Raw genomic sequence first — 25,014 nt, forward strand, 5'->3', positions numbered from 1 at the left:
TGCTGTTAAAATACTTTGTACATAATTAACTGCAAATGTTATTGTAATTAAAGGAAATCCACACACTGGGATTTTACCCTCCTTTCACCACAGAGCCTTATGTTCTCTTCTGGGACGGGAAACGTTCGCGGGATCAAACTTAGTTCACATGTTACAGGTGGTTAAGATATAGCTACAATTCAAAAGATATTCCTCCAGGGAAACACTAGCCCTTGAGTATTTACAGTAACAATGGGTCTGGCATACTGCCCACGTTACTGCCACATGGCCATGTGTGAGTGTTGAGTAGGAGGGTGAAAAGGGGCAGCAAGAAAATAATGGCCAAGCAGGGTGCAGAAGTAGCTGGCAGAGCATATTTAGGGCTTTTTTTTTTTTTTTTGGGGGGGGGAAAGGTTTAAAAGGAAAATCCAGATCCCTACTGAAACAAATGATGTCAATTTTTCATGAACTTATCTACTCCCCAATGCGCCTTCCAGGAGTGATATTGCGCCATTATTCACCAACCTAAGTAGAAATAAATTGATGGATTATCATTTGAGTTTATTCAATGGCTCAAACCTTATGGAAGGAGAAAAGAACAGTCCTTGCCATTTAGGTTAATGATTAAAAATGTGTATGAGTGTTTAATGTCCCTGCAGTGTTTGCTCTGTAGGGGTCTCACGGGGGAGAGGAAGATGGCTGTTCTGGGTCACTGGGGTGGGGACGGCGAGAGCTTAGTCGATTAGCCAAACTCTTTTTAACCACATCAGGCCCGACTGGCAGGCAGGCAGGCAGGCCGGTAGGTTTGGGCACACTTGGGCTTTTTGTTGTCCTATTATTCCGCTCGATGATTGAGATAATAAGCAAGGCTTTCTCTCTTACCCTTTACACCCCCTCGCTGGCCCGACTCTTTCTGTCTCGTTTCTCCTTAAAATGTCCTGTTGTTCCACTCTGTCATTTCCCGTTGCTATTTGCATTTTTCCTTCTCTTCTTTCACAGACAAGGTCATTTATAGATTCGGAGCTGCTGCTTTTAGTTTTCCGCATCAATCCATAACAGTCTGCTTTTATACTTTTTGCCATGGATCAATATGAGAATCACATCTATAAGCTTTAATCTCAATTTCTATTCGGGAAATTTATCATCTTTAAATGACACATTATCCTACAACCCCACGGTGAGGCTGTAGCGTAGCGAGTCTTTATTACCGGTGAAATGTAAGAGCAGGAACAGGGTAAGTCCCTGGTTGACCTCAGAGAGCTTTCCTGTTAAGAAACAAACAGTGAAACATGCCAACACACGTCTACAGACGCACACATGCACACGCTGCCTCCGTCAGCTCATCAGAGAGGGTTTTCTTGATGCTGTTGTGACAGACGCACAGTTAAATCTATACTGTAATTAAAATGTGTTCCTGTTTGTCCTGTTTTTTCCTCTAAGCCCATCCATCTTCTCAGTCATTTGACCTCAGATGGCTCCATGAGGATCTGCATAGCATATACTGTAGTGCCCAGGCACAGCAGGGCGCCCAAACCTCCTTACTGTAACAGCCAACATGGTAATGCTGAGCTAATAACTACAAAGGAGCTAGTTAAATACATTTAAACAAACTCTGACAGAGATCTGAGGTCCAGACTACATATGCTGAGGGATTTAAATACAAGGTACTTTAAGGTTAAGTGGTGCAGGGCTTGCCCCTCCCCCCAATCTAGTACCCCCTGCAATTCCTGATTCTGCATTTGCTTTTGTGCAAAGCCAAATAAGGAGATTTGAGGAGATAAAAGTAAAGAACACTTAAATCTGCTAACACACTTATAGTATTGTGCAGTCTGGTACACTGCATCAAGTGCTTCATCTCACTCAGCTGCATGCTATTACAACAGATTTAAAAGGAGAATTTGACAGTTTCCCTGATACAAGATCAGAAAAACTTGCATGATTTTTTTTATGTCTCAGTGTACAGCACAGGCTAGGCAATCTGTGTTCATGGGTAGCTATAAGAATGAAGGTTAAATACTTAATACCTTAGTAACAACAAAACAAATTAGTGGCAGTTGCAATGCATATTCATATTTTCGTTCACCCGCTGAAAAAGAAGTGGATGAGGGCATGGATATAATTTTCTCCAACTGAAATCATTGCATTATGTAGTTTTGGTAGATCAGACATCCATCTTTTTCAGTGTACTGCATGCCCTTTTGTTTTAGGGAAGCTTCTGCTTGGTCCCACAGACCTAGTTGAAATTAGGATAATCTCACAATTTAAAGGGTCATTCCAACAACTTAGTCTGGCACTTCCATTTAGTTGTTAGATGTTCATTGTGGCAGAGGCAGGCAGCGGGTGAAGAAAGCAATGTTTTGCTGAGTACCAAAAAAAGAGCAACCCCCCAGTTGTGCATAAACTGAAAAAAAGAAAAACTTCCATTTTTCATGATTTACATAAAAAAAATGAGGCTAAAAAAATATGCCTTTTCCTTATGAGAGCATGTTTTCACACTGTGCAGAGTTTTTGCTCTACATAATCATATCTTAAAATCTTGCTATATAGGCAACTGCTTATTCTAAACTAAATCAAAACTCATAATCAGCAATTTCACTGCTACTTTGTTTCCTCTATTCACATACTGTAAAAAACGATCATACAGATTGATCCTGATAAGTGATGGGGTCAGGTAGGGTTCAAAGGTCAGCTGAGGACAGGTGTTATAGTAGGAGTAAACCCAGGCCTACTAGATACAGATATCATCATGGTTGGAGGGGACCTTCACATGACCCCAGCCTGCCATTAGGGACTACACAGATAGATGTCCTTATCTTTCCCTGCAGCTCCCCCGCAGCTAACTGACAGAACTGGGAACTGTCAATCACCGCTGACATGTGATGTCTTACTCAGCCAGGAGACGGGACAGCACCAGACGAATCACTTCTAAGTGACAAATCGCTGCCGTGGAGGTGCTTTATCACTGTTTTGTCTTGGTACTGAGATACGTCTATCACTGATTGAGGATAAATATGTGTTTGGTTAGGAGTGATATTTGCGGTGTTGGTGTGATAGTTGGGTTTAAAGAGAATCCACGAGTTGGCTGACAGAAAACGTGTTACGCTACCGTGCGAGGTTCAAAAAGCTGATTTCACAAACAGGTGTCATGATTAAGCAGGAAGATTCACTTCAGTTAAGTGGTGATAATTGAGTGCTGATCTTTGGTCCTCCTTTCCCTCTGAAACTGACAGCCTTGGTGACCTCCTCTTTCGTTCCCTCTCACATCTCATCTGCTTCCTTATATGGAGAGCTATAATGATACACGTTGTAAAGTCTGTGTAAGCACTACCTTCAGACACTAAAAGTGACCCTCAAGAGTGTAATGGGGCAATATTCCTCCTGGCATTGTGAAAAGGTGGAGAAAAAAAACAATTTATAACTCTTTGTGCTGCCACTTAAGGACTCCCATCACCAGTTTATTTGTGGTGAATGAGGAAGCTTGTAATTTTCAGTGTTGCTCAATGAAAATAAGTATGTTTAAGAGGGTGAATAGCAGGTTAAAGGTATAATGTGTAAGAATTGGCCACCTGCCGAAGGTAGCTTCAAACAAATAGGGAGCTAACTGCTAACTGCTGCTCACTACACTCTTTGCTGTAGCTATCTTTGGCTGTTGCTACTACCTGCTGTTAGCTTGTTAGCTCAGTGTGGCCCCATTAGCTGACTGTAGTCTGCCCCAGCTGAGAGCTTGGAGCACCAGAGGATTGTTGGTGGGCAACAGAACCAGGCTCAACAGCCTCTCAGTGAACACGGCCAGATTGGGACCAAACACAGCCTCCGAGGCCAAAAAAGGCCAGATTGATGATGGGGAAGTGCAGAGGCGATTCACAGCAGCTCCGAGCAGGACTCCTGCGGAGCAGGCTGGGATACCAGCGAGAGGAAGGTCGGTCATCAGCAGCGTGAAAAGAGTTGGAACATTTTCACATCTAAATTGGAGAACCAAAGCAGAGTTGGTGATTGTTGTAGCATTTGAAAGACAACACGGTTTTGGTGAGTTTTACTTTGTTTCTGTTGAGTTTGAATGAAGTGTGCTTTATGATGAGTTAACCTCGTTGAGCTCGTCTAAGTTCAGTAAAAGAGGAACTTGAACTAAGAAGGTGTACAGCTGTATTTGTATGTTTGTGTCATTGCCTTTCATTGTTTCAAATAATTATTTAAAACACACCAATGAGCAACACTGATGGGTGACATATTACTTCATGACCATGAACATGGCCAATGTGTGTTGTTTATTTGGAGCCAATCCTACATCCACTGTCCTGCTACCACAAATACCAGAAAGTATACTAAATGTGTATCAATCAGCTGGGGAAAACAAATGCACTATTTAATCCTGTTAGAGTGACATTTGCTGAAAATTACAGAGTCCAGCTGTTTTGGGAAATTACCTTGCTTAAAAATGAAAGAGTGGCCCATTTTTAAAGATTTCTTTCTTCAATAGGAACCAATGGACCTCTATGCAGCTTTGAGAGCTGCATAGAGGATAGAAAAGCTGTAAAGTTTTCTTAGAGACGGACTGACACACTGGTCTTTTCATGGGATTTGTTGACATATATGTAACACATATTTAGAATATTACCAGCCTTATCCTTTAAGAAAATGCTTCTGTGGACATGCGTGCACTGTACTGAGGAATTACAAACTACATTTGCAGCTAATGTGTGAAAAATATTCAGAACTGTCAGTACAAACTTGACCAAAAAAGAAGTCTGGTGGAAAGAAAAGGGAAGGAGCTCACTGGATTCATCTTAATCAGGCTGTTGCTTCTCCCGACACAGGCATGAGTCAACCCCAATAAGCTTTTAGTTTGCCTATTAACTTTTAAAACTGCAAGTTATAGTGGTGTTTTACACATGGCCATTTTTATACTCAAAGACTTCTTCATCTCCAAAAGCAGGTTTAATTCTTGGAGGAAGTATATTTCACTCCTGTGCTCATAAAGATTACACTGGAAGTAGGAAACCCAGAAGCTGTTGGCATTAGCAGGGCTGGGAAATTACATCTTCTTTGTTAAGTGCCTGGACTGTTAATCGGCCCAAGTATAAGACTATGGACCACAAGTGAAGTAAAAGCCTCCGAAAGCCTTGTCCACATGTTCATCTGTGAGAGAGTGAAAAAGGGGAAGAGAGCTGAGGATATGAGCAAGCTGGAAAGAAGAAAAGCTCCCCACTATCAGCCGAGGTTCCCATGCATGTATATGAAAGATATTTATTCAATTTCTGAACTCGAGGGATGGCGGATGATAATCCGTTAAATGTCTGCACACACCTTCCCTGCTACTGGCACCTTATTAAAATATGTAGATTAATTTGCGACTGGTTCTGCATGTGATTAGAGCGAGTGGATTGGGTGCTCGAGATTCAGCTCATATTTGTAATCTTCTAAATTTAACAGCGAGTGAGAGCTTGTCAATTAAATGGGATGAAATGATGGGGAAGAGTAAGATTCATCTTCATCTCCTTGTTTTATGCTTGAGTGGCCACAGAGTTATCATTTACAGAGCTTCAGATAATTGGCAGCAGTTTTGTTGAGCACCTCCGACTCAGGATGAATTTGTATTCTTCAACCAGATAGCAGCTCAATACTCTTTGGCAAAGTGCAGCCAGGCTTTGTCAATTACAGCGTGTGTCACAGGGAAAAAATATCATGTCACTCCAGATGAGAGAAAGGCATTAAGAGCGGAGTGAGGTAAAGTAAGATCTTATGGGATTTAATGGTATTTATGTCATTTTGTTTGAAGGTGATTGATTTGCACTTTTCATTCTTCACATGTCGGGATATTTTTTGCCTATTAATTTGACTTTGACAGAAACTTGATTTCAAATACAGGACGCTCCTGTGACATACCAGCAAGACCGGTTAAAACTGCCTAAATGGTATATATATTGTCTTACTCCTTTGTACAGCATCATTAGTAAGAGTGAAGTAAAGTGAAGTGATGTGTGGCAATACAGTCTTATTCTATGTTTCCCACACTGATGTGATACCAATTTCCATTGACACATCCTCAAACCTAAATGACCGAAAAGGCGGCATATTTGATGGCTGGAGAGAACCAGTGAAGCTTCATTGTACCAGACCTTTGTCGTCACAGTAGGAAAAGATCACGGCTTGCATCAAAGTAAGTATGTTACTGTTACATATGTGAGGCAATTTAAGTAAGTTATGTAAGTTAAAATAAGGCAACGCTGACTTTTGCTGTCAGACAGGACACGAACAGGGGGCTCTTGGGTAAAAATACCTGTGTTTGTCTGACCCAACCATCCACCCCACCTTACCCATGGTGCTATGCAGACTTTCTTGCTTATTGCTACGTCACCTGATTTCCTCCCTTTGCTCCTTTTGCTAACTATTACAGCCAGCAGAGATCACCGCCTGACAATGAAGTTAAATACGGGTTGTAAAAACCTGCTTGCACAAACAACCATAAGGACGTTTTCCTGGTGAGGACAGGCTGTCCATTTCAAGCTGCAACTTCCTCGAAAGGCCACTGAAGGCTGAATCCAAAAGTGAGTCGTTCCCCATAGACGTCCATATTAAAATGCCAAACTTTACAGCAGAAATAAATGTTAACAACCTGGGACATTTTTTTTAATGTAACTCACTTGTATATTAAGGCTTAAAGACATGCATAATCATGTGCATGTCCACTTTGAGTGACCGCTAGCCACCAGCTTTCAGGAGCCAGGCTTCATTCAGACTGCCTCAGCTCCGCCCACACTCCACCTTTCTGAACCACTGAGCTTCACAATGGCTCATCAGAAACCTATAGGTAACATCAGAGAGACTACGTCCATGTTTTACACAGTCTATGGTCCATTTACCCTAAATTCAGAATGCCATGCATTAATCGTCAGTTTCATTCATTACTTTAGTAACTAAAGTAACCCTAAAATACAACCAACCTCTTTATTTTGTGCCTATGGTTAACATGCAGCTTCTCTGTGCAGGTATGCAGTACACAGCCTCCTTTAAAAATAATGTGAGACCTTTGTTTCCCTCTATAGTCTATATTGGCAGCTGGTCTTTCTTTGCCAACCTTTGACTGAGCTGAATGAGACAACAGAACAATGATCTGACAATGAGGTTCCTGCACAGAAACCTCTTTGTCATCAAACACAATAACACGATTTGGGTTAATTAAATCTAAGCTAATAGGCAGTGATTGAGCCCCACATTTGACTCAAATCAAATTAGCTGTGCCTTCAGACAATGTCGCTGCTCCATGACTGTGGTATGGAGAGGTCGCACAGGTCTCCGGAACAGGTTTGGATTGATCCGTCCAGAGGAAATTATCTCCTGCTCGAGCCACAGTCGATATGGCAAAAGGTAAATCACAACGGCAACACACACGACTGACATAGTATTCCTCGAGAATCATATTCTTTTAATTCTAAATCATTTCACATTGAGTTTCTGACTTTATCAAGGTAGCACCTCACTATCAAACTTCTGTTTCTGTTTCTCTGTGCAAAGTTTTCAGGAGGAGTTAAAGTCAACCTGTTGTGCTCTGTGACAGATATAGCCATGGGCCATGGGGCTCTGCTTCTCTTTGACCAGACCTCAGTGAAGACCCCAGGGCGCAGGAAAGACAGAGGTGAAACACACACACACACACACACACACACACACACACACACACACACACACACACACACACACACACACACACACACACACACACAGAGCTGTCTTGACAGTGTCTAGTTTCACCTCCCCTCAGCACTTTTCCAAGCCTCCGGCAGGATTTTGCAATTCCACTTTTCACCCACTTTGACGGTGAAAAGTTTCAGCTCAAAACTACAACTCGACTGCTGCATCATTTTGTTCCAGCCATAAAAAAATAAGAATCTCAGTTGGACGATGAAGCATAGAGGCAGAGTTAAGCAGGTGGTCCTCTGTCCGTGCAGGAGAGCTTGGTATGTAGGTACATTGGTCTGGACAGGAAAGGTAGTCTGGTGCTGAGTGGCCAAGCAGACAGCAGGACAGGATTAGAGGCCGCTTCTGACATTTGGCACAACACCCAACTGGGGGCAGAGTTAATTTAACAGTGTGGGGTCAGGGGTCACGGGCCTGACCCAACCACTGCTGGCAGGCTGAGAGATATAAGACATGCTTGAGCACCACCACTCTGTATGAAAATAAACTACACTCAAGGAATTGTTTGCTCTCATAAAATCCACAAGTATCAGATGAAATCACCACAGATGGAAACTTAGAGTTACAACAGATGAGTAAAGCTGATACGTTTTGTGTGTCTATAGAGATGGCTGTGTCCGGAAGAGTGTGCACGCTGGTGCAGTGCGCCTGTGTGTGTTTGCACATGCGCGGCTGCGTATAAGTGTGTCTCACAGTTGGGTGTGTGATGGGTTCAGAGCAGGAGCGGCAGGGCCTCCTTGGTCCTTCAGTCAGTCACTTCCTCTTGCTTGACTGCTCTGCTCAGCCAGGCTGAAAGCTGCTCCGTTGTCAGGTTGGAGTGTGCTAATTAGGCTCCAGTTTAATTTTCCAGGATGCTCTACTGCCCTTTAAATGGCCATTTCAAATTCAAAGTGATGGTAATTGTACCGTGGCATGCTGATCTTGTAATCACCCTGGATTTTTTTTTTTTCTCTATTTTCTCTGTCATGTCCTATCTCTATTTGTTCCATCTTGTTTTATTTTTCTGGACCTTTGTTGCCTTCTGCAGAGATCTTAAGTGGGACGCATTAACAGTGCTCCTTTGCTTGCTTCCTTTCACCAGGCTCTGCAGACACTGGGTCAGAACTAAACAGTGGGACTAAACTAAATGTTAATTAAACCTCCTCTAGAGAAAAGGGAATTTTGTTAAAGTAGGCTGGTCACATGCTGCAAGCTTAAAAAAAAAAAAAAAGCACGGTAAATGTAACTCCCAGAAGTCACTGGGTCACAAACTCTCCTAATCTGCTTCAAAGACAGCAATGGCCAACTTTTAATGACACTTCCAGCAGGGTGGGAGTGTGCGCAAACTAAGAGAAAAGGCAGAAAATTGACAAATTACACTACTCGGAGAATGTATTCAGGGTGATTAACCTCATGTTACATTTTTTCATTTGGCTTACATCCCAGTCTAACTTACCCAGATTAAACTGGTTGATGAGGAGAGCAGCTGGAGTTATGAGAACACTGGAAAAAAGAAAGAGTAATTTTGGTAGCCTCCTGCAAGAATAATTGGGGTTAATGAGTGGTACTGCACTAGAGGAAATTATTACATTTGGTCAAACTATGAAAAATTTCAGTGGCAGACATCACACACACAAAAATCCCTGCCTAATGATACAAGATTTGAGAAATCGTACCAACATGCATTAGCCCTTATAGGAAACGCTTTCGGTTTCAATGAGATGGTGTTTGACTTTGAAATCACCTCAGCTTTGCAATAAGATGCTTCCTCTCTGCATCAGTATGCAGCCAAGTCAGAATTCCTTTTGTCTATTTTCATTTATTTAAAAAAAAGTCATGCACAATAGAGCACATGCAACTTCCAATTGCAATTAAAATTCCTCTAGCAAAATAAAACTTTTAAGAACATAATCAATTTCACTTCCTGAGTCTTAATTGATTCCAGCGGGTGCATTTCCTTTTGTTAAAAGTGGAAATACCCTTGCTGTTTGATGCTATTTACTCTTGTCCTGGGCTAGCTTTGCTTTGTCAGGTGAGGTTTTATTTCTTCTTGAAAGGGATTCCTTGAAGTGACTCGGGTGTCAGGTTTGTGACGCTTCCTCTTTTCAATTGTCTTTGCACTCCGCGGAGATGTGAGGACGGGCGGCTCCTCAGCCGTCACAATATTGATACTGTACGATGGCTGTCGAGGCACAAGCCCCAGCTTCTAATCTGCCCTGACAGACCATGCAGCACATGAATGATAGCAGGTGTGACATCACAAATAAGAGAGAAATCAAATGAAGTGAATAAGGAGAAAACAGAATAAAAATGAGAAAAAGTTTTTGGGGAGTTTTTTTTTTTAATTATTTATTCTTTGGTAGAAATGATGGGTGGATGGAAAAGGGATGGAAGTCTATTGTCAAATTGTTTTTTTTGTTTGTTTTTTATTTTCTTCGCTCTGACCCAGCATCCATTATCGTTCTCTCCTTCTGCTCTGAGCTGGAAGACATGGCTGATGGGACGGTGGCCCGGGCCATTCATTGTGGCGGTGTCAGCAGTGGATTTATTTTCTCTTTAGTGTGCAGAGGGAGACGCAGGACAGGATGCTTAAGACTGTAGAACAAAGGCATACAATAGACTTCTTCAAAGACACCTTGAAGACACTGATTCATCAGTCAGACAAGGAGCCTGTGGGCAGGTGTCTGGCCACAATGGGTCACTCACAGATATACACATACACAGATGCACACACACACCAGCACGCAAACAAAAGGCACAGAGAGAAAACATACACGCCAGCTAAATCAACTCCTTGCTTTCATTGAGATCCTGTGAGATAGATGGGCGCTGGATGGTACTTTTGTCCCAGAATGCAATCGGACCTGCAGCATAAAGCTCTTTGTTAGGCTGCGGGTCTCAGTTAAAACACAGCCAGCACCTTCACTGTAAACACTGTGAATATCAGCCAGATGAATGTCAAGTGATTTCTTTACTTTTATTAATCAATCATTTAAAAAAAGCTCTATTGTCTAGTATATACAAGCTGTTTAGCATTTAATATAGCAAGTCTTCATCATTTAGGCTATAACATGAAAGAAAATAGCCATCCGATAGAGAATAATAAAATTTCAGAGAGGCCAGCGTGTCTTCCAATTGCTTGTTTGCTCCAGTCCAAACCAAAAGACATTCAATTTATAAAAGAGTTGCAACAATTTGTTGATTAATCTATTAGTCAAGAGAAGAAGATCAACTATTTTGATCATCTGTTAAGCTGTTCAAGTGATCTTTCAAGGCAAAATGCCAAACATGCTCTGATTCCAGCTTCTCAGATGTGAGGATTTGCAGTTTTTTCTCTCTTTTATATCTATCTAAACCGAATATCTTTGGATTTCGGATTGGTGGTTGAACAATACAAGACTTTTGAAGATGTGCTCTGAGAAACTGTAATGCCCATTTTTCCTCACATTTTTTTTTCATTTAACAGACTTATCAAGATCTATTGATTACAAAAATAGTTGTTGGTTGTTAATTTCCATTAAACCGAATAAAGCAGCAAATCACATTTGAGAAGCTGCAACCAGAGAACGCTTGATGTTTTTGCTTAAAAATGATGAGACAAATAATTTTCTGTTGATCGATTATTTGATTAACCGCTTGAGCTCCAGCAAGATTGAGTTTCCTTTGCAAATGTTTCATGTGATGGTTAAAGAAAAATGTATTTAATATGAAATGTGATAGCGTCACCTCTTTAAATCTGCTTCAGAGGTCAGACATGTGAGGGAAATATCATACATGTCGGCAATATCACAGATTTCTCTCTGGTGTCATTTTTGCTGTTTGAAATTAAATTGTGAAGGCTAAAAATGATACGTGTTTGTATGTTGGAGCAGGTGGGTAAACACAGAGCGGCTCCGTATCCCAGCGCTGTCAGAGTTTGATATGACAATGAGAGGTTTGCTTGGTCATATTGTGTGCGTCCAGGGCTATTGTGGGGCTATGTAGAGCCGGGTGTGAGTGACAAGGTGAGAATGGAGAGCAAATGTCTGAATCGGGCCCCATTCCAATTTCAATCCACTATGAACAGGATGCCCGTTGTATTTTAAAAGGAGTCTTCACTTGATAGCTATAGGTCACTTGTATTTTTCTGGTGACTAATTTTCTATGAATCTACAAAATACAACAAAAGCTACCCTGTATTCATAGTTTTCACAAGCAGTCAGAAAGTTTACTGTTCAAGCATACCTCTACAGTATATTTTTTCATTTATTTTTCTTTATACACACACACACACACACACACACACACACACATATATATGTTTTCTGTTTATAGATATGGATATATATAGCTATGTAGCTTCAGTAATTGTAGCAAAAACTTCTCCTGAGAAATTATGTTGTTTTTCTCTTACTTTTTTGTCTCGTTGCCAATTTAAGTCACCCCCCACACCCCCCATCACCCCCCTCTGTCCCACAGGAAAGACTCTTGAAATTGTTCATTTACCGAGAGGAAGAAGTTGAAGGCCAGGACATTCTTTTTTTCTGTCAGATTTGTAAAGATTATTCCCATCATGATCCTATTAGCCACAGGGAGAATGTGACTACTTAAGATGGATTTATGGAAAAATAGTTATCCCCAAAAAAACATTGGTGGGTGGACGAATCCAAAGCTCCCCCACCTCCACCCCCCCACAGACCCAGCTATTCCCCCTGCAAATTCAATTCAAGAGGCTACATTTGTGTTCTCAAGGCCAACAAGTCTGAAAGTCATAATCCCAGACCACAAGTACCACTTCACGTTCCCAGCAGGCTCCTTTCCTGGAACTTTGAGATTGCTGAGGCGGAGATGATTTGGCAAGGGATTAATCTGCCCGAGCACCTGCAGTCTCTGTAACCGGCCATTGCTCGGCCCCATAGAGACCCCATAACAGCGGGTCACCAGAGGTACAGAGGTAAAAACTACTGAAATCTGTTTTTTTTATTTTAAGTCATCTAATCCCTTTTAAAATGTTTCAGAAAATGTCACACCTTTTTATGTTGTTTTCTGTAAATATAAGGCCGACAATAGTTATTCATGTTATTTATATCAAAGTCTAGTCCACAACTCCCTGAACTCTAAGTTGATTCTTTGTTTGTTAATGAATGGATTCATTCTCGTGCACTCAGCCTAATGAGTGAGGCTTGCCTTCCCCTGCCCTTCCATAGTTTATTTTCCTCAGGTCAGAACTCCAGCTCAAGGCCCCCATGGCTGGCGCCATATGTGAGCGAAGCAGGGGGTGGTGCAGTGGAAGCCTGCTGGTCATGCCACTGAGCTCAGGTAGGTTCCCCGAGCCGGATCCCCCCCGCCCGGGCACCCAGGGGAGAGGAGGTGTTAAAACCTGAAGGGCCTTTGCCTGGTCCCCCTGAGCATGCCGCCATCTGCTCCCCGCCCACACCCAGCTGGCCACCTTTGATCCCTCCAAATTTGAGCTAAAACGAGGATGATGACTGAGGTCTTCCAGTTTGCTCTGGAGAAGCAGGGGGGGAGAGAGGAAGAGCAGGGGTTCACGGACTCGAGACTGAGAGAAACTTGGTGATGACATGACACTGAATCCCATTTTAGGGAACATGCATGACATGCATTCTCTTTCATAGATGTGTTTCCACCTAAAAATGACACATTGTTGTGAATGTGCATACAGATGTGTCTGGGAAAACGTATAATTTGTCCTTGGCTCATCTGTGAAGGAGCCTAAAGATTTCCCATTGTGGGAAACTCTGAGAAATATGAAAAGTCATACAATAGGCTGTCATTAACATAACATTGCACCCTGTACAATGAGAAAATTACAGGTAGATTGTCCATTAATATATGAAAATATATGGAATCCTACCATTTATCTTCCCTAATGGCTAGGAACACATTGCAACCATGGCAAAGTAATTGCAACATCTCGTATCTCTAATTAAACATGTCTCTCAAACAGATGTAAAATGTGACCCGGGGTCGCTTGAAATTGATATCAAAATGATCAGAATTACTCTCTTACACAAAAATGTATGGATCTGCGCCAAATGGCTTCTATTCTCCATGATTGAAAGAGGATTTTGAACTGAATGACCAATTCAGTGATGAATCAGTGAGGAACACACAATCAGCATTTTGCTCCTGTGACCCAGGACCAAATTGATTCCACAGAAAATATCATGTGAATAATTAAACACATTGATTAAACAGTGAGATAATATTTAATTAAGGTGGCTCATTAGAATTTCTTGTGCACCACCATTAATGGGTCATTAACACAACTAATTAATTAAGCACCCTCTAACTACCAAAAGGAATTCAATCTATAATGAGTACATGTTTTTGAAGAAGTTAATTAGGTAATCCCCGCTCCCACAAAGTCTTGTGTAGAGAACCTAATGTGAACTACAATTACTGCTAAAACTTGCTGAAGTTCTTGTCAAGGAGGTAGCCTGAATAGGTCTCAATGTGGGAAAATAATGCGTGTATGAACGCACAAATAAGTTTTTCCACTTGGTTCAGCTGCTTGTAAACCTTACGACCTGGGTGTGCCCTCTTTGTATTTTCATCATTTGTTTGGGTTTGACAAAAGTGACAATTACGAACAAAACGACTATATGAAATAATCTCATTACTAAAACAAATTATCAAATATTATTATGATTCGCACAACCATCAGCTTTTAAAGTTATCTTGAGGTTGTGCAGGCATGTGCAATTTAAAAAGTATCAAATAAAAGATCCTGTTTACGAACGCCACCACGTCTTGCTGCCATCTTTCATCAGTTGCTCCGCTGCGCTGGTCACTAGCTCCGCTTCGCCAACAACTCGCCACGAGCCAGGCTAAATTAGTCTAAAGAAACCAGTGCCCTCCTGATGGCAATGAGGCAGGCAAAAAAAACTGCAAGGATATCACAAGAAGACAGTCATTCGAATGGTACCCAGTGAATATCAAATATTATTTTTGCCTGTTAGTTCCAATGCTAATTCTCCAGCTAAATAATACTTCATGGCAAAACATCTTGTCCAATTTGCTTCCTGAGCGGCAAAAAAAAAAGAAACGAAAATCACACAGAGGTCTGTGGCATTACACATTTCTATTTGGAAATCCTCGCCAAGAAATGTTTTGAGAATGCTTGATCTTTATTCTACAGAGGGAAGAAGGCAAGGTGGAGAAGTGACAGCTAAAGCAGCCCTGTGTGTGATCAGGGGTGAGCTCCCCTGGTGCGATCCCTCACCCCTGTAGCGTGAACAATCCTCAGACGTGATCTGCCAGGCTAACCGGCTTGCATAAATAAAATCGGTTATCTCCCCATCCCTTTGCCTCCCTGTCCGCACTCGGGCTGTATTTAATCACGCGGGGGCCGATGGGATAGGGCCGTTTTTCTGCTGGAATAATCAGAAGGCCTCCATGTGTCCTGGTCATATGTATTAATCCTGCCTTCCTATGGCTGGCCTTATCAGCTCCCAAAGCCCACCTCTCATGGGATCTGGGCTGCTGTCTCAGCGCCCTCTAATCTGCCCTGAGAAATTGTTAACAGGATGTAAATGCGTCCAGGGATGATATATGGCTTCTTGTATAACATAAATGTTATTGTTAAGTGTTTTGCATGCGGGCTCTAAGATTATGCACACAGAGAATGGAAGAGATGGTATTGATTGATGGAATAACAAATGTCGAATATCGTTTTAGATGCAAATGATCACACAGGGTTATGGGACAAATCTTTTTTTGCTGCTTATGGATATGGACATGAAATAGTGGAGGGATTGGAGGACTTATCTCAGGCAGCTATTTTGGTTTAAGGGGTACTGTACACAGTGGTGAGGAAGAAAGGGGGATTCTACCATCAAGATTATTTTATTATACGAATGTGTATATCAGTGTGGCCCGATTTAAATTTGGATTTCATGGACTGACTGAGTTTAAAAACCTCACAGGACTGATATGAGTCATGTTTCATTTTTTGAAACATCTTAAGGTGTCGTTTACAATTAGTGTTTGAGACACTGAGGGAGTACAGGACGTGTGCTTTGTTTTTATGTCACCAATCCAGAAACGTATTCACCGCTTCGTCGCCGTGTTTGAGCATTTTTGACAAGAATCCACTCCTGCCAGTTTCAGTCACAACCTGGTTTGAGTCAAAGTCAACTTCAGCTCACGTTGCGATACATTTCTATTTTGATGTACACCGTTTCATCTTTATTCTGTCAGCAGGATGGAGTTATCATTGATATGCATTGGAAATGTCCGTGCAAAGCTGTCAAATTGCATTTTTAAAACATCAATAACGTATATGGTATATGCTGTCAGCTGGAGGCAGCATATTGTATCTCATCAGCATCTATATTTCCAGAGAAAAGCCCAAATGAGAATCACTGCGTCGACTCTCAAACAGAAAAGGATTCATTAATCTACATCCTCCAATCAAAAATGTCTTCAGTTTTGTTGTCTTTTACTTTTCTTTGTTTTTGCGTTGTTCAGAACAGAGACAGTCTTTGTTGTCACTTCCTGTCAAGGTTGGTTAGGACTCAGCATCAGTTCCGATGGACAGGAAGCTGTGTGATTTTTCTGCAGTACAGTAATTAGACCCCCCCTTTCTCCTCTCTGCAAATGCGATGCAAAGCATCTCAAAGTACTGTCTCCCATGATTAAAGACAGCTCATTATCTGTGGCTATTCTCTGTCTGATTCAAGCCCCCACAGAGCAATGTGTGCAACCCAAAGAGAAGACACAATTGTCACCCAAAAGAGGATCTGCCTTTTTCATGTTTCAGGTCCCACCCACTCCAGAAATGGAAGTAGAATTTCATTGCCCATTTTTGCTAAAATAGTCCTTTCTGAACTGAAATCATAAATTAAACCATTAATTCTTCACAGTGAGCAGTTTTGTGTCTAATGGACGACACAACAAATACATTTTTCAAATAATTACGAGAGAAACTAACTATTGATGAAATATCCAAAAACAGCAAAAATCTTCAACCTTACAACTTCCCAGAGGCCAAGATGATGTCTTCAAATGTCTGGTTTTGTTTGACCAAAAGTCAGAAAGCTACAGATATTCAGTTTACAATGAAGTATGACCAAGAAAAGCAGACAAACCCTCTCTTTTGAGAGAGAATGTTGGCCTTTTTGTTCTATACTTTTGCTTAGAAAAGGACTGAAACGATCGATTATCAAAATAGTTGGCAATTGCTTTTCTGTTGATCAACTAATCCTTTCAGCTGTACTGTTTCTACTGTATCTTCATTACCTTGTCAAAAAAAACTGACAAAGTGCTTTCCATTTCCAGCCTGGCACCCCTCTGAGACCCTGACAGCGTCGTTGGACAGCACACCTGAGAGAACTGACAGAAACTGGACGGAGGACTCCTGAAAAGATGCAACACCTAACGGGCCTCCACAGAGATACACACAGAGAGCAAATTGACTTGAAAAGACTGAACGAGACATTTGTCCAGCAACTATAATTACCAAAAATCAAACATTGAGTCTGTCTGCATGGTGGCAACTTCTAATGGAAATGTTACAAATGAGGCCCTCAAATAATGAATAATTTCTGACCACTCTCAGCAGTGGCTCTCAGCAAGAGGGTGCCAAAACATGAACATTTTTCAAGCTGGGGACTGATTAGGCCGAGGATGGGTCTCGGCTGGAGGACGGACATCGCGGCACTTCCCCCAAGAATAAATTTGCACCTGGCCCATCCGGAACAATGGTCCTCCGCCTTCGCACTGTGCACTGGGCTTAATTAGAAAACATGGCTAATTTGCACACTCTACTTTGCCTCAAAATTGGAATCTACTTCACCACTGAGTCTGTTAATTTACACAGGAAACTACCGACTGAGAGGGGATGGGACTGTGATGGCTTTGACAGGGGACTGGACAAAGAGCGGACACAGTGAAAACATCCACACCGCGTGGGGCGGGCGCCTCGCTCGCCTCTCCCTATCTCTGTTACACGCAGTGTTCAGGGAGGGAAAAACTAACTTTGATTCAACATACCAGAGGAATAATCCCAGCTGCTTCATAGTGTGGGATAAGCTCCATGAAGTGAAATCACACAAGGGCGGATGGTGGAATGGGAATCCTGACACGTCTTTTCTGACAGGTGACCGGATTGATGATTCCACAAGAAAATGTATATTGCTGAAAAGGCGGATGAATTATGACAGTTTTCATATTAAGCAGACTTATCTGTGGCAAAGAGCATTAAGAGCGGCAAGTACATCGACCGATACTATCACAAATTGACCTGCCAATCACCTTACCCTGGCTTCAAAGGTGCAGATAAGGTATTTAAGGTCACTGAAAGCAGATTCCACTGTCTGTTAGCCTCCTTCTTTACTATTATCAGAACCATGTTTCCCCCCCAAACGAGAACGCGCCTTGGTCTCTCTCGCAACATAAAAAAGATCTTGGATAATTCAGCCAGGCTCAAAAATGGAGGCTTTTTCACAGCTAAGATTTTACACGCTAACTGAAATAGCCCTTTAATACTTCCTGCATGTCTGAAAAGACAGCGGTGGGGTTGCGGTGGGGGGAACTTCCCAAGGCTTATGAGGTAATCTCATTGATATTTATTCATCTAATGATGACTAAGAATGTAAACTGATGGCTGTATTCATTCCAAGATGACCCCAATGGGTCTTCCATATTAAAGTAATGAATTGTACATAAAAGAAGCTCCAAATCTTCAAGTCAGACATAGAATAAGCTCTAACACAGAGCAATCGAGGCAAGGTATTAAAGTTAGCAAATGGTAGATAATACCACAAGATTCAAAGATGTATGTCGAAGAATGATCCTGTAAGGGTGAATTAAAGCTCATGGCAAATTGGATGTAACTAAGACTTAAATAAAGACTATGATACCGTAGACTGAAATTTATATTGCTGTCCCCCATGTAACTTATTTGAAAACTCTCACGTGGAATTTGGATATAGACTAAAAACAAATTCCATCTTCAAATAGCTTAGTGTACATGTGATAATTGCATATTTTCACAGCTCAACTATGATTTAGAGAAAGCAAAAGACATCAGAAGTGAGGCCCGAGTTGCTCCTGAGAGATAGAGGGGGCACGGGGAGGAGAGACGGAGCGCTGGAGACAGAAAGTCGAGGGCAAGGAGAGTGTTACTTTTTGGGGGGAGATCACTCCTCACGTTGAGCTGGAGCTGTCGTACCTGTCGCTGCGGTGCTGACAGGCGGTTTGTTTGGACGGGGGGGTCAAGCAAGGAGCAGGGGAAGTGAAAGAATGCTGAGGACACTCAAAGTTAGTGATAGCAGGAGGGGATTGGGCAGCAGAGGTGGCATTGTGATTTATTGACTCCTCCGGGGGGTGGGGTCATCTTGACCCGAGTTTGAGGTCACTGTAACATCCACGGATAATGGGAATTTTTGTGCCCTTATCTTCACTTTACACAAACTGTGCAGCATGCATTATGCAAATACAACATATAACCTATATTTTAACATTTATTTTACACTATTATCTCAAATTCATGACATAAAAAATTAAACAGGATGTTGTTTCAGGCTTGCATGAGCAGACAATGCACTCAACTGATACTCTTGTTTAAAATTTTACAAAGCAGCAGTCCCTCTCACCTCAGCAGAGGTCTGCTCCCCTTCAGCTGTTGTGTTTGTAATGTTTACTCAACATTGACCGGCGTCCATGTTGTCATCACCTGTGAAATGACTAAGCTGTGAGTATAAAGCTCTAATGAGAGAACACACAAAGGCGCTCATTTGGCATCGCAGCGTTACACAGAGATACAGTATGAACCAAATCCCCCCAGCTATCCAAACACGTAGCTTTTCATATGGCCCGTTGTTGCCGGCCGTTTGGCTTGCGTGGCCATGGGGGCAGCTGTTGACACTGTTACCATTGCATTTCCTGTTAAGCCTACCAGCTGCCTCTCCTCTATTCTCCACGGCCCCCTGGAAGGGTGGGTGAAACAAGTGTTACCAGCCGTCTCGACGACAGACAGCTCCTTTCTGCCTCTGGCTGTTACTGTATCGCCAGGCTTTCACGGCACAAAAGAAAACCAGCGAGCGTGGCGACCACAATGGCCTTGCAGCGCACCTCACCAAGCCCTCTCTTATTAACACACACCCTTTCGTGCTGCAGGTTCGACCTACAACTGGAGAGGGGCGTATGGGTGGACTGTGCGCCACGTGCACAATGATAACATGGCTGCAGATGAGCGTGTGTCGGCAGTAAAGCTGACAACAACTGAAATGCAGCTGAACACACAGATGTGCAGTTAAAAGAAGAAGAAGCAGGGAACAGGCTACTAATGAATCTATTGCCATATCTTTGTAGGAGTATCAGCTGTGGTATTTGACTACAAAAACAACACACAGGACCAGATTTCCAAGACTAAGAAAAGAAAAACAAGAATTACACTATCACACAATAAAAATAGCCTCACGAAAATCTCTGATGAATTGCTACTCTTTGAGTTAGTGATAGCACTGCAGAGTATCCTTATATGCAAAGTATAGCTCAAAGAATATGTGTGTGTTTGTGAATGTGTATAAGGGCCACTCCATCCCCCCTCTAACTTCAAATATTGACTGTCAGAAAGAGTGAAGACTATTCAAGTAATTAGTTTATATGCATAAGAAAGACAGTGGAGGACTTGTGATGTAAATGTATTATCGGCATGTCAGGAATGTATGTATGGCTTCTCAAAGTAAAGCCAAAACAATGATTGCCTAATGCGTGAGAGAGTCTCTTTTTCACGGCGCGCAATCGATAATGAAATCTGACCATTTTGATGGGACGGGGTCTTTTAAGAGCAGACTTTGAAAAAGTTCTCGCTGTTATTGATGGCGGCAGTTTTCTCTTGTGGATGCAGAAGGAGGGGGTGGGTGTTGAGAAGGTGTCACATGATTAAAGCAGCGATTGGAGATAGCAGGATCGGTAGGGTATGGGAAGAGATAAGAGGAGAGTAACCATGTTTAAAGTGTGCTGTGATCAGCCATTGCATGAGGGAAAGCAATGACAGGTGTACTGTAGATAGGCTTGCTGCGAGGAAAACAGGAATGGGTGACTCCTCCTAAGCTCTGCCGCTAAAATTAGAATATTTTAGAAGATGTGAACAATGGACTGTTAGATCAGGGGATTAAGGATTCAAGAAAGTATTTTTATTCCAACTCATAATGACCCTCCTTGTTTGTGCATATTGTTAATTCAACAATGGTGGAAAATATAGCTTTACTAAGATGAAGGAACTGTTCTGTCGTGCTTAGGAATGACAAAAGCAAGGCCAGGCAACACTGGAGGACAAGGCCAGCCCTGAGGGAGAGGAGGTGTAGGAGAGTGTGTTTATTTCGTACTTTACAGACCTGCCTTGTCAGCACATCACGCTCCGAGCCAATGTCTCAAACATGAAGCCGAAGCGAGAGAGACACCCCAACCGCTGCAACATTCGATAAATATAATAAACATCCCTGTGAAACAAATTGTTCATAAGCTACCTGTTTAATTTTTCAGATCTCCTTGAACCATATATTTCCTTATTAGTTTGGAGACGTTCGCTTGGCTTGAGTGGATGGATGATGCTGTCAGGGGCCTGGGCATTATGGCGGCTCTGTGTGAGTGATTTCTACCAAGGAAAGCCTATTAGGCCTGACAGGGGGATGATGATATTAGGCCATCATCATTCAGGAGACACCGCCCCCACCAACCCCACTACACTCTCATCCATCAGACAGCCCAAAACACCCAGCCACGCTCCCTCCTTTCCTTGCTCGCCCTGACTCCCTTACCCACTTACTCCTCACGCCATGCTCTCTTTTTTTTTTGCCCACCCTCAAATTTCCTTCCTTCCCAGACTCCCTCTTGCTCTCGCAGTATTCCCCTCACATTCTCTCCTATCGTTCCTTATTTTCATTGTTTTATATCTTTCTGTGTATCAGATTCCCTGTCTCCGCTTTTCCCTCCCCTCTCTCTCTCTCTCTCTCTCTCTCTGATGGCAAACACAAAGACAAATTCTGCCCTTTTCTTAGCCCATGAAACATTTAACATTTCATTCCAGATCTTGGCAGACGCAAGTAAAAAATGACCTAATGAATCTTACTTATTGTCTACCCTGAGTGCAATCACGAGCTAAATATGAGATCCCTGTCCCCTGGCCTGTATCCATTGTCTTCTTGGCCTTCCCTGTCCTTACTCATCCATTGCAGATTGAGATCTTTACCTTTAAGCTACAAAAATTGTGCAAGCCAGAAAAAATCAGTACATTCAAAATCTCTTGGGTAAGCATATAGTATTGTTGCTAGGAAGGAAAACTCCCGTACTTTTGCACTCCTAAAATATGTTGCCATTGCATCAAGAAACATGGCCTACATAATCACAGGGTGTAAAGGGGGATTTATACAGGCTAAGAGGCTAGCTTGTGAGCTCACTGAAAACAATGTGCACTGCCTCAAAAATGTGACTACACCGAGGCTGCAACAGCTACGGAGATATCATGTGGAGACTGCAAAAACTGCTGTTTGCATGTTCCCAATCTAGCTTCTGATGATTCTGATGACTGATCTGAAGATTACGACAACTGAAAGCCATCTTCACAACAAACCCTCTGCTCGCCACAAATGACAGAACTTAAACGTGGCAAAGGCATGGCAGTAGTGTCGTATTCAGTAATGAGAAAAGGCAAAACCACACACACACATTGCACTTGGATGTAACTCCGCCTCTGCAGGCATGTAACCCAGTTTTGCTCTATAACATAAAGTAAATGACAGAGTCTCAACAAAGTTAGACACAGATCAACTACAGTACATTTGTGTGGTGTTGCAGCGGTGCTATCAATGGTTCAATCAGTCCAACTCTGAGATATAAATCAAATGTGGTAAAGTACCAGTGTGTCTCTTTATGAGTCATTATAAAGCACTTATAACTTATTCTGCATGACCATATTCCACAAATTCTAGCCCATTTACTAAGAGTTTTCCCTCAATAATGTCCTCATTACTGCTTACTGATAGCAAGTAAGTAAGAACATGAATTATGATCTTTAATAACATAATCCTAATAACCCTAACCCACAGAATAAGGTATTAATAAGTGCTTTATAAGGACTAATATGTATGCTAATTAGTAATTAGTTAGCAACTAGTAGTGAATATGTGCACCTTGATATTAAGTGCTACTCACTAATGAAAACATAATTCTGTATATTATATAACATTTCTGCCAATAGTTCCCCCTAAATCCCACCCGCTGGACTCTTAAGTATCTTAACTCCTACAGACAGGTTGACATGTTTGAAGCACTTCCAACTCAGCTGCATGGCAGACTTACTTGTTTCTTTCTCTATAGAGGGCAACACTGACCGTTTTCTGCTCCCAGAGGATTAGACAACAAACAACAAATGGACGGCGCTCTCTTTACTAATCCATCTGACCCGTAAGCTTTACTCTCTGCGTCCCCACCCTTTTGTCTGAGTATGAACCTGAGTCAGAACGGCTGACCTTTGGACAAGGGTGCCCGTAGCAGTGACCCCTAAGACCCTGAGTCCTGCAGGGACCAGAACAGTTCCATTGATGAGAAAGCTTGGCTGGACCGTCCCTCTAAGCTTGTTTCACCATGGCGATCAGTGCGGCCAATGGTCGCCTGTTGGCCTTGACAATGGACGGTTTACGTGCCAACAGTCAAATGGTGTCAACAAGCCATTGCTCTCACAGTGACCATTGTCTGCCTTTTCTGTTTTAGTTTTGTTTAAAGCCTTGATCAAACATGCCATTGTCTTGTGTTTGAATGATCACTTCTAACTTGAGCAAATATATGCATCTTCCTGGTGGAATTAGAGATCTGTATACATACACTTTAGTATATAAATACATGCACACATTTAAAATGATACTCCATGGTCCACGACACTTAATTCGTACTCGCACGACATAAGAGAAACTGAGCTTCAATTTAATTGGAGCTCATTATGCACCATGCACGCATATATTTGAAAAGCTGATCATTCCAAAACATTCAGGCCCACCAGTCCCTCTGAATCGTGTTAGCAAAGAAAGGTCCAGCACTAAGACAGCCTTCTCCCAGGAGAGCGTTACACATCTTCAAACAGCATTCATGGTTTACTGCTTTCCATCATGTCCTCTTTGAATACTGTCAAAACTTTCATTATGACGTGACAGGGTTCGCTATGCAGATGCAGGTCGGATGCTTTTTAAGAGGCTCCGCCCATGGACTCTTTGTTTTTGTCAGTCATCCTTGGAAAACAGCTGCTAGATAAAGATACTACTCCAGGCATTAGTCAGTAGGGCTCCCGATGTCTTCATGTCCCTCAGGCCATCACAAGGGGCCTGCAAATGACTACCTGACAGATTTCTCAAAACATATAAGAATATTGACGATATATAATTTTCCACTGTTCTTCAACCCATGACCATGTATACCAGGCTGTCAAAATAAAATCTACATACAACGTGAGCTGCATGTGAAATTGTGATTGCATTTATTTACATATGCGTTCTGACCTGAGCCATGTCAAAGATGCTGGATCATGAATTGCGACATAGTGTGGAACACAAAATTGACCGATGGGCAAAATTTCAACACAATCATTTTAAAATGTGTCTGATTTTACTGAAATAAATGCGAGAGATATGTGACGCACGTTAGCAACTGGCTGTTTGCATAGCTCTTACAAGGAATTATCGTATTATTTATGTTGATCTACCCAGTCCAACAAAAGTGGTATTTTTTTAAAACATGATGTGATTTTAACAGTGGTTTTGTATAGTAACATGCACTAGCCTTCTCAGAGAGTCTGATCATCTTCAGTCCTGGACCCAAAATAGATTGGGGATTACCTCGGATGTGAATATGTCAATGTGATCAAAAGCAGTGGCTTTAAAGGTTTTATGCAAAACATGATATCTCTCCCTGCCTTTCCATTAACTGGCTGTATTGAATTACTTAATATGGTATAGACATTTTGCCATGAAGCAATTAAAGGATTACTCAAATATAAATCGCACTGGCTGTTTTCTGTTTTGCACACCCATTCTGGTTCAGAGCTCCAACTGAGAATGTCGACTGCATGTAGACATGGAAGAGCAGGGGGGCAAAAAAAAAAAAAAAAAAAAAAAAATGCACTCATCATTCTGATGATGGTTACTGTAACAAAGAAATGCACCATGTCTATCTGCAAATGAACGGTATAACATTTCCATACAAAGTGACAACAGACTTTGGCCACTGCAAACAACTTAATTTGATCAGCTTTATGTAAAACAGTCATTTGAGGGGGGAGAGCCCGGTGAGAAGATTAATTGCTAATGTTTACAGTGGAATTTGGACTGTGTGTTCAACACGATAATCCAGCCAGGAACCAAA

The sequence above is a fragment of the Chelmon rostratus genome, chromosome 15 (assembly GCF_017976325.1).
Source record: "Chelmon rostratus isolate fCheRos1 chromosome 15, fCheRos1.pri, whole genome shotgun sequence".
In the NCBI taxonomy this organism is placed as follows: Eukaryota; Metazoa; Chordata; class Actinopteri; order Chaetodontiformes; family Chaetodontidae; genus Chelmon; species Chelmon rostratus.